We start from the raw sequence: 9,543 nt of genomic DNA, 5'->3' as shown, positions 1-9,543 counted from the left end.
ATTTAATCTAGATAGGCTGTGGAGAGTTGGGAGAATACCAGTGTTTATCAGTGAATGGAACTACAAATGTACAGGCCCCGCTCTTGTCTAGGCACAATGGAGGTAGCAGTTATTTCTGCCCCCAAATACCTTCCCCTTCCCTCGAAAGCCTCAAAAGGGAGCTGGAAAAGCAGAGGGTGAGTGAGAACAGGGAGAAGCTGGTGTGGGGAGCCGGGATCGGAGAAGGGACACCACAGCTCCAGCAGCACATCCTACCAGCGCTGCTGGGGGTGGAAAGTCTAAGAAGGGGCTGTGGCTGTGAAAGTCGCTCAGTCGTGTCCAACTCTCTGCAACCCCACGGACTATACAGTCCATGCAATTCTCCAGGATTGAGATCTTTTGTCCTCTTTGAGGTTTGTTTGCTTAATCTCTTTCAATCCAGGGGCTGGGAGGGGTGGGCAGGAGAGAGGGGGAGGTGGGCAGGCCGCTGGGGAAAGAGACTCTGGGGGGAAAAGAGTATCTATTACACCAGCCCCTACGGAGACCCAGGCTCTGGGGATGTGGATTCCATATTGCTGGGCCCTTCCCCTCACCTGCCAGATGCTTCATACCAAAAACATTCCAGAAAGTAGACTCAGAGAGATGACTCTGAGCCCCAGGGGGGAAGTCTGGGGCCCTAGGAATATTTAGTGCCACATCAGCGCTTCCGGAATGTGAATAACCCAGACAACCACCGGGGAGCAACTCTGAGAGACAGGAAAGGGCCTTCAGAAACCAGACCAGAAAGTCTTGGTCAGAATTCTCTCCATGCCCTCAGCCCTTCCCTGGGGCAAGTCCATCCAGGCTGTCCCTGGGTGGAAACCCCCTCGCTGGGGAGCATGGAAGCTCCACTTCATGCAGTGGGGAGACCCCCCCCCCACCCTGGCACATCAGGAGGAGCCGTCCGATCCCCAGGGACCCCATTCAGTTGGGCTGCCTCGGACCCTTCTGGTGGGCTGGTGGGAAGGGGAAATGGCAATTCAGATGGGTGGGGAACAGTAGTCCTCTGCATGAAATAGTGCCCACACCCCACCAGAGCTTCTGCTCAGCTCTGCCAGTCAGAATCTGGAGACTCACTGAGAGCCAGAGCGTCTGAGCTGGGAAGGACCAGGACAAAGGGTTAGCTGAGCAGCCTTGGCATTTATAAGAGACTGGGGCTGGGGCAGGAAGCTAGGGAGCACTTAGATCTCCAGTGGAGATGAACGTTATCTGGAGTCTGGAATTTCGGAAAGACATGTGAGTTGGAGATAAAGACAGGAGTTGTTAGGAAAGAATTTCTGCTTTGGGTGGAAAGTCAGCTTAGTTGATCTCTGAAGTCCCTGAGTTCTAAAGTTCCTGGATTTCATTGACTAGGAAGGACTTCCCAGGTGGCGCTAGTAGTAAAGAACCTGCCTGCCAAAGCAGGAGCTGTGAAAGACACGGGCTCCATCCCCGGTCGGGAAGATGCCCTGGAGAAGGGCATGGAAACCAACTCCAGTATTCTTGCCTGGAGAATCCCCATGGACAAAGAAGCCTGGTGGCCTGTAGACCGTGGGGTCACGCAGGAACAGACACAACTAAAGCGACTTAGCATGCACACACGCATTAACTAGGAAAGCAGTTATTCTGTGGCTGATCAGTTTGTGAAAGCTTGACAGTGGAGGAGATGAGTATTGCTGAGTCAGGAAGGCAGTTTTGCCCGTATGCAACTGACTTTCTCCTCCTGAGGAAGACACAGGCTTCTCCCAGGGATGGAAGGAGAAGACTGCGGGGGATCGTCCTTTGTCTTCCTATACAAGAGGGCTGTGCTAAAAGACCTCTCAAAACCATGCAGCCGTGAAACTTCATGACCGCACATCTTCTAAGGTTTTAGAGATTTTATAAGCACATTGGAAATGTCACTCTTGGGCCAGGGTTCTGCCTCTGACATTGGCAAAGGGGAGGGGAGTTGCCTTGTACAACCCAGGCCCCAGAGAACAAGCCGGCTCCCGGAGTCCCAGTTCTCTTCCGCTGTTTCAGAACTTCCTGCTTCAGATCATGGGCAAGCTTCCACGCAGCCCGCATTTTAACAGGCCTGGTGAGTGGCTCTGATGACACCAGAGTTGGAGGACTGACTCCAAGTGAGGGCTTTTAACCTCTCTCTACAGAGCTGCTGCCTTTAGAGAAATGTCAGGCCACTGGGCAGGCAGCTTCCTCTCTGGGTTGCAAGCTTCTTTATCTCTCTTTTATTCCGCCTGGTTTTGGCTCTAAAATCTTCCTTACTGATTGTGTTTCATAAGAAGGTGGCACTAGTCGTAAAGAACCAGCCGCCAGTGCAGCTTAGACATAAGAGACCCAGATTGGATCCCTGGGTCGGGAAAACCCCCTGGGGGAGGGCACAGCACTCCAGTGTTCTTGCCTGGAGGACCCCACGGACAGAGGCGCCTGGGGGGCTACAGTCCATGGGGTCGCACAGAATCGGACACGACTGAAGCCACTGAGCACAGCACCCCATGCTTCTCAGGCTTTTCCCTCCTCACTCCAGCTAATCCCCTGACTCAATTTCACCCTTTCCCCTCTGGGGATGTTTAGGTTGAGTTGGGGGAATGAGTCATCCTAGAGCTGGGGAGGGGGCTTCAAGTCCATAAATGGGTAAAAACTCTGATTTCAGGTCTCACTCTCCAATTCCTACCCCCACAGGAATTCCCCAGAGAAAAGGAAGCTGTTGGGAGAGGGGAGTACCGGCTTTGACCAATGAAATTCTAGAAACAATAGCTTTTTAGGAGATAGGAGACTGACTCAGCTTCCCTAATAAACAGAAAAGCATAGTGGGATTTTCCCAGCCCGAGAGGCCAAAATCCCATTTCCGGGTGGAAGCGAGGGCCCAGCCGGTTCCACCTACTCCCTGCTCGTCCCTGCTTTCCCCTCCTTGGAGGACACCAGCTCCCGGGGGTGCTGACCCAGCTCCCCAGCAGGGCTGACCACATGCCTTACCCAGCAGCAGGGGGAAGAGTGCAGTGACCTTTCAAGGTTCTCTGGCTGGATTCCGAATCCGCCTCCAGCCTGATCTGCAGTGTCTTCCTGGTCCTTTGGCTTCCTACTGAAGCAGGTCGGCCCCTGGCATGGAGACCCACTTCTGCTGAAGGACCACTGGCTTGGCTCTGTCTCTAAGCGCAGTGCTCTATGAATGGAGAAACTGCGGGCTGGGTGGCACCTGGGGGGAGCTGGCTGGTTCCTCCTCAGAGTCTCACATGGTGGCCAGGTCCCCTTTAAGATGCTTTCTCAATTCAGGGTCTGGGCCTCATATGGCTGCTCAGAAACCTTGCTAGCCAAGGCCGAGGAGACTCAGGGGCAGACTTGCAAAAAATCTCCAGGAGATGAACAGACACAGCCAGAACATCAGTTTGTTGGTTTGTAAACTGCTGTCAAACCAACCAGGCCCTTGGGTTGCTGATGAGCGTGTTCCCCCTTTGCTTCCACATGAGGGGAAGCTGAGATTCAGAGGGAAGCTTACTCAGAGAGCATGGAAACTGGTCAGAGAACACTGTGGCCATGAATGGCCTTCGTGGCGTGGCAGCCTCTCAGCCAGGATGCACCAGGTGGCTGGTTCAGGGCGCCCTCCCCCAGCAGACCTCTGGAGAGCCTCCCACACACACTGCCCCAGAGTCAAGCTCCCTGGCTTAGCACATTCCTCCTGTAGGCAGAGCCCAGTGCAATCACTTAGACAGTCACTTTCCCAGGGCACTCACGTCAGCTCTGCTGCCCCGGGATATCACACGATGACTCCTGAACGTGCTTTGTAAGCAACACCTTCCCAAAGCAAATGAAGGAGTGGGAGAAGGTGCTCAATAAATGTTTAATAAAGGGTCTCCACCTGCTCCCGTGGCCCCAGCCCCTTAGAAAAGGGGATCTGATAGTTCCATCAATGAAAACTCACCCCCTAATAAAGCCGTCAACATGTACTGAGTGGGAGTGGGAGTGGGAGAAGGTGCTCAATAAATGTTTAATAAAGGGCCTCCACCTACTCCCGTGGCCCCAGCCCCTTAGAAAAGGGGATCTGATAGTTCCATCAGTGAAAACTCACCCCCTAATAAACCCGTCAACACGTACCGAGACCTTACTTTGTTGTAGGCGCTATGGAAGACACAGAGGCAGTCAAGACAGGGCTCCCTCCCTCAAGGAATGTGTATATAATAAAGTTGAAGGCATAAAATAACACCCACAGGATGACCGTGAACAGCACAGACGTGAGCGTGCTAAGGCTGTGTGTCTGGTACAGGAAATGTGTCCAGGTTCCCCTGGCTGGCTGGCTGTCTTGGGCCCCCAGGCTTTGGTCACTAGGTTGGTCAGAAAAGGAATAAGCGCCCATAACTAAGGCTCATGGTGTTCCAGCCCCAAGGCAGGGTCTCCCTGAGCCCACTCAGCAGAAATGGGAGGGCCCAGCGGTCCTTCCCCACAGCCACTAGTCATGGCAGGAAATGAGGGTGAGGGCCAGAATGAGCAGCCGGCACTGGGCAAGGACAGCTCCCGCCTCGCCAGCCATGCGTGAGGGCGGGTTGGGGCATCAAACATGCTGGTCACTGACCATGTCCTGAGAAAGGCATCCACTGTTTCCTCCCTGCCTGGAGGAGTTTGCCTTCTTTAGTCTCTCAGAGCCTCAAGATGAAGCAGAATTGTCTCTCTCTCTAAGCCAGCTTGGTCTGCTTCACAGCCTGTGTGCCATTTGCTAGGTCCCTAGGTCCCGAGTCTTTCTAGGCCCATTTTTTTTCATCCCTGCTAGGGCACCAGGCAAGAGCCAGCCTCAGTCTCCTCCCACCCCCGCCGCTTAGCTCAGAAATGAGAACCAGCTTGGAATCACATTCAGCCATGTGTGTGCTGTGCCATACTGCACCCATCCCAGACGGAAGTCCGGTACTGGTCACCACTGAAGGAGCACCAGGTCTCCAGGGGTAGTCAGGGTCTCCTGGGGGATCCCCAAGTCCTTTCACAGGATACACAAGGTCAAACTGTTTTCATCATAATGTGAAAATGTCATTTGGCTTTTTGCTGTCATTCTCTCATGAGTGGACAGTGGAATCTTCCAGAAGCTTCACAGTGTGTGAATTATAGCAAACTGAATGTTGAGGAGGTACAAGAATCCAGTTCTGCACAATGTGAACTACTTAATACTATTGAACTGCACACTTAAGACAGTTAAGATGGTAAATTTTATGTATTTTGTTACTGCAATTAAATTTTTTAATTAAAAAAATCTATCTCTTTTTCATTTAGCCAACCATTAAAAACATTTGCAAAAACGTAGAACAATGCTACTCTTCTCATTAATTTTTTTGTTTTGAAAAATATAGCTTTTTTTGTAAAAAGTGTTTTGTATATATAAACGTGTAGTAAGTTATTATTACCATTGTTTTTTAGACTGTTGTTTTAAAATAAATTAATATTTTAAAATTTATGTTTTAATTGATAATATGGTAAACATCATTTCACCTAGATAAAAGCTCTTTGAGTGTCCTCAATAATTTTTTAGAGTGTAAAGAGACCAAAACATTAAAAACTGCTGCTCTACCAATAAGGAGTATAGCAGGTAGGGTTGCCAGACAAAATACAGGATTCTCTTCTCAGTTAAGTTTGAATTTCAATTAAACAATGAATAATTCTGTAGTGTAATATTACCTAAAACATACTAAACTAAAAGAGTATGTATTATTTATCTGAAATTCAAATTTAAATGGGCATTCTGTATTTTTATTTGCTAATCTGTCAACCCTGACAGTAGGAACGATTTAGGTCAGGCTGAGAACCTGAATCAGATTTTTGGGATCCTAACTCAGAAACAGATGGAGAATTTCTGACAACTTTTAACAAAAACGAATGGGCCTGAGGGCCCTAAATGCTTAAGGTTGGAGGTGCCAACCTGGAGTGGGTATGAGCAGCAAAGATCTTCCCTGGGCTGGCCTGAGGTTCACTTAGCCTCCAGGAGGAAACCCAGGCAGCTGGAGGATGAGCAAAAGCAAAGGAAAGTGAAACTCAGCATCGTGTTGTTGTTAAAAGGAGGACGTGATGCTGGCTGGATGAAGGCTGGGTGGGGGCTGGCGAGGACTGAGGTCTCTGGAGGATGTAAAAACAGGAGGCAGTGAGGTCACTTAGCTCTGCTAAAAATAGCTGTGGCTGCCATAGGGGTGAGTGCGGTCAGGAAGCCAGGGGTGAACCTTCGTGTCTGGGTGGGGCTGTGCAGAGGTGCAGCTGGGGTGGTTGGGGTGTCAGGCCAGGTGGCAGGAAAACCTAAGAGGCATATTTGGGGCTAGAAATAAATAGAAACAAAGAATTAGTCTCAGGAGCAGCCCAGGAGAGAAAGGCCCACCCCTCCAGCTAAGAGAATGAAGACCAGTCACAGGTTCCTCCTCCCATCAGCAGGGGGAAACTTTAAGAAGCTCTTTCCATAAAGAGAAGCAAGGGTACCCCAGAGATAAGACTAGCAGGGAGGTTAAGATGCTTTTTTTTTAATTTTTTTTAATGGCCTTTAACTATGTAACTGAGCATCTACTGTGTACTTGGCATTGTATCCGGCCTTGAGGATCTCAATTTGGATAAAATGTGATTCCTGCCCTCCAAAGCAGTGGAGGAAGTCCAGTAGAGAAGACAGGTGTATAAAACTGACACGAATTTATGAATTCATTGTGCTAAGAGTCACCCACCCACTGCAAACCTGGGCCTCTGCCTCAGCAACCACCAGCCCAGGCCAGGCTGCAACCCAGCTGAGGACGGAGAACCGCCCAGAGGCTTGCAGAGCAACGCTCCAAGTTCCAGACCCTTTCTCTCCCCACACATCTCTGCTGGTTGTTTGGAGCAAAGGAAAATAATCCTAGTTTGGGGAAAGACATAAAAATGACAGTTTTCTTTCTTTAACCTTCTCTCTCACCCCATGCCAGACTGGGAAAAACTGTTAGACGCTTCTTGAGAGGGTTTCTAAAGGCCATTATTGGCTTCTGATTAAAGGGGCGTGTGTGAGCAGGGCTGGCCTTCTTTGACCCTGGAGGTTTAGAACCCAACCTGAAGTCACACAACAGGTCGAGACAAAAGATGGTTCCTTGCTTCTGGTGTCTAGCTTATTGAATAACATGGATTGAGCCCCTGTTGCCAGGGGCCCGGGGAGATGCTGAGTCCAGAGCCCTGGCCTGCTGGGGACAGGCCATTACAGGGATCAGTTAGTGAGCAGACAGTGCCTGAGGAGGGTGTGAACACAGGGCTGGAGCAAGCCCTGCATCACAGGCAAGGGGGGAAAGCTTCTTGGAGGGATTGAGCTGGGTGTTGCAGGCAGAGGAGTTTACTGGGTCAAGTAGAGGTGTTTTACGGGAGCCAAAATTCCTTGACAACTTAAAACTGACCTCAAATAGTTGTCTGGTGCCTATATGCAAACCTTAGTCCCTCGGGTATTCTCTGGGTCCTGACTCCCACTCTTTCCCGGGCCCATTTGATCTGCCCAGGTGTCTGCACCCCAGGGAAAGGCAGGGTCCAAAGGCTCTTTCCCGGTCCACTGGGTTCCTGGGGTTCAGGCTCTAGGCCTGGTTTCTGCCCTTGTCTCTCTTTCTCCCTCAGGCCACAGCCTGGCACTGCTTTGCCAGGATGGAGGCTGTGAGAAGCACAGCTCAGCATGGAGGCAGCTGGGTGTGTCTTCCTGGAGCAGCGGTGGGAGCCCACTGGACCCGTCAGGACCAGTCAGGACCAGTCTCCCCTGTGGCCAAATGCATCCATTCCTCTGTTGTGTCTTCCCTGCTGGCAGACAGACTGTGGGGGCTCTTCTGAGGCCCCGTGTGCGTAGGAGCGTGTTAACTCTGCCCAGATTGTCTACATGACCTTAGTCAAGTCCCTGGACCTTGGCCTCCTATTTGTTCAATTGTAATCTGTACGCTGGGCTTCCCAAGTGGTGCTAGTGGTAAAGAATCCGCCTGCCCATACAGGAGACATGGGACGTGGGTTCGATCCCTGGGTCAGGAATATCCCCTGCAGGAGGAAAAGGCAACCCATACCAGTATTCTTGCCTGGAGAATCCCGTGGACAGAGGAGCCTGGTGGGCTATGGTCCATAGTGTCGCAAAGAACTGGACTTATGGAGAAGGCAATGGCACCCCACTCCAGTACTCTTGCCTGGAAAATCCCATGGATGGAGAAGTCTGGTGGGCTGCAGTCCATGGGATTGCTAAGAGTCGGACACGACTGAGCGACTTCCCTTTCACTTTTCACTTTCATGCATTGGAGAAGGAAATGGCAACCCACTCCAGTGTTCTTGCCTGGAGAATCCCAGGGACGGGGGAGCCTGGTGGGCTGCCGTCTCTGGGGTCGCATCGAGTCGGACACGACTGAAGCGACTTAGCAGCAGCAGCAGCAGAGGCAACTTAGCACGCAGTCTGTACTCTAGGGTCTGTCTGGTGCCATATGCGTAAACATGCTTTGTGAGCTATAAAGTACAGCACTGGTGTGAGAGTCTATTAACTTGTGGGAGCCCTCAGACCCCACAGTTAGAACAGGAAGGCTATCTCAGAGTTTATTTTTCGGGCACCATCTTCCAGCTGGGGATTCCTAACCCAGGATCCAGATGTTCTTCAGGGAGTCCTGGTGTCATCTGCAGGGTTCATTTTCATTTCAGAAGGTACATTTTCTGGGAAGAGGGTGCCGAGTTTTTCATCAGACCCTCAAGAGAGTCCACAATGAAGACCTGTTGAGAGCCATTGCCTGAACCTTGGGCTTCATCTCTGCAGATACTCTGCCAGGGAACCCTGACCCAAGAAGGCAGAGGGGCCTCCAAATTGTTGGAGGCCACAGTCACACAGGCTGGGTGACCTGTGTACCCACTCAACATGGACACGGCTAAACAGCCACGAGTCCAAAATCGCCAAAGAAGTGTCTGCTGACCCCAAGTTCAATGCAGACCAGCAAGACAATAGAGCTCATGGGATCTACATCATGCCAAAATTTAGGAGGCGATGATTCTGTACTATTCTCTGTGCTGGCCTGATTTTGGCTGGAAAGCCAATTCCCATTCTAGAGACCATGTTACAAGAAAAAAGCAGATAAATGGAAATGATTCCAGAGGACATAGGCCAAGGTGTCAAAATGTTTTAAATCCAGTCTCCTAGGAGGAATGACTTTGGAGTAGAGGAAGACTGGGAGTGGATATTAAATTCTTGAAATAGTATCTAGTGGATTCTATAGGGAGGCAGATAGAAACTCAGCAAAAGGGAAATGTTTTTTAACAGTGAGCTCAGTCCTTCAGGGAGTAGACAGACTGGAACTCTCCACTTATTTGGTCTGGCGGAAGGGAATAAATTGTGGGGTCCAAGCTCTATCCCAGAAGAAGAGACAATGACCACTCCTCCTCTGGGATTCAGGGAGAGTTGGTGTCGCCTTGTAGAGGCGAGAAGGGGCAGGGCAGAGAAGAGCAGGCCGGATCTGGGACCCTGTGTCTGCTTTCACAAATGAATTCTCTAACTGCCTGGATCCCCTGCAGTCGAATCCCTCCCTCCTCAAGCCTGATGTTCTGCAGAGGGTGGCACCCAGGGCTGGGTGAGGA

This window comes from Bubalus kerabau, chromosome 5, assembly GCF_029407905.1.
Source record: "Bubalus kerabau isolate K-KA32 ecotype Philippines breed swamp buffalo chromosome 5, PCC_UOA_SB_1v2, whole genome shotgun sequence".
Lineage (NCBI taxonomy): Eukaryota > Metazoa > Chordata > Mammalia > Artiodactyla > Bovidae > Bubalus > Bubalus kerabau.
The sequence above is the reverse complement of the archived record's forward strand: the minus strand, read 5'-3'. Positions refer to the sequence as shown.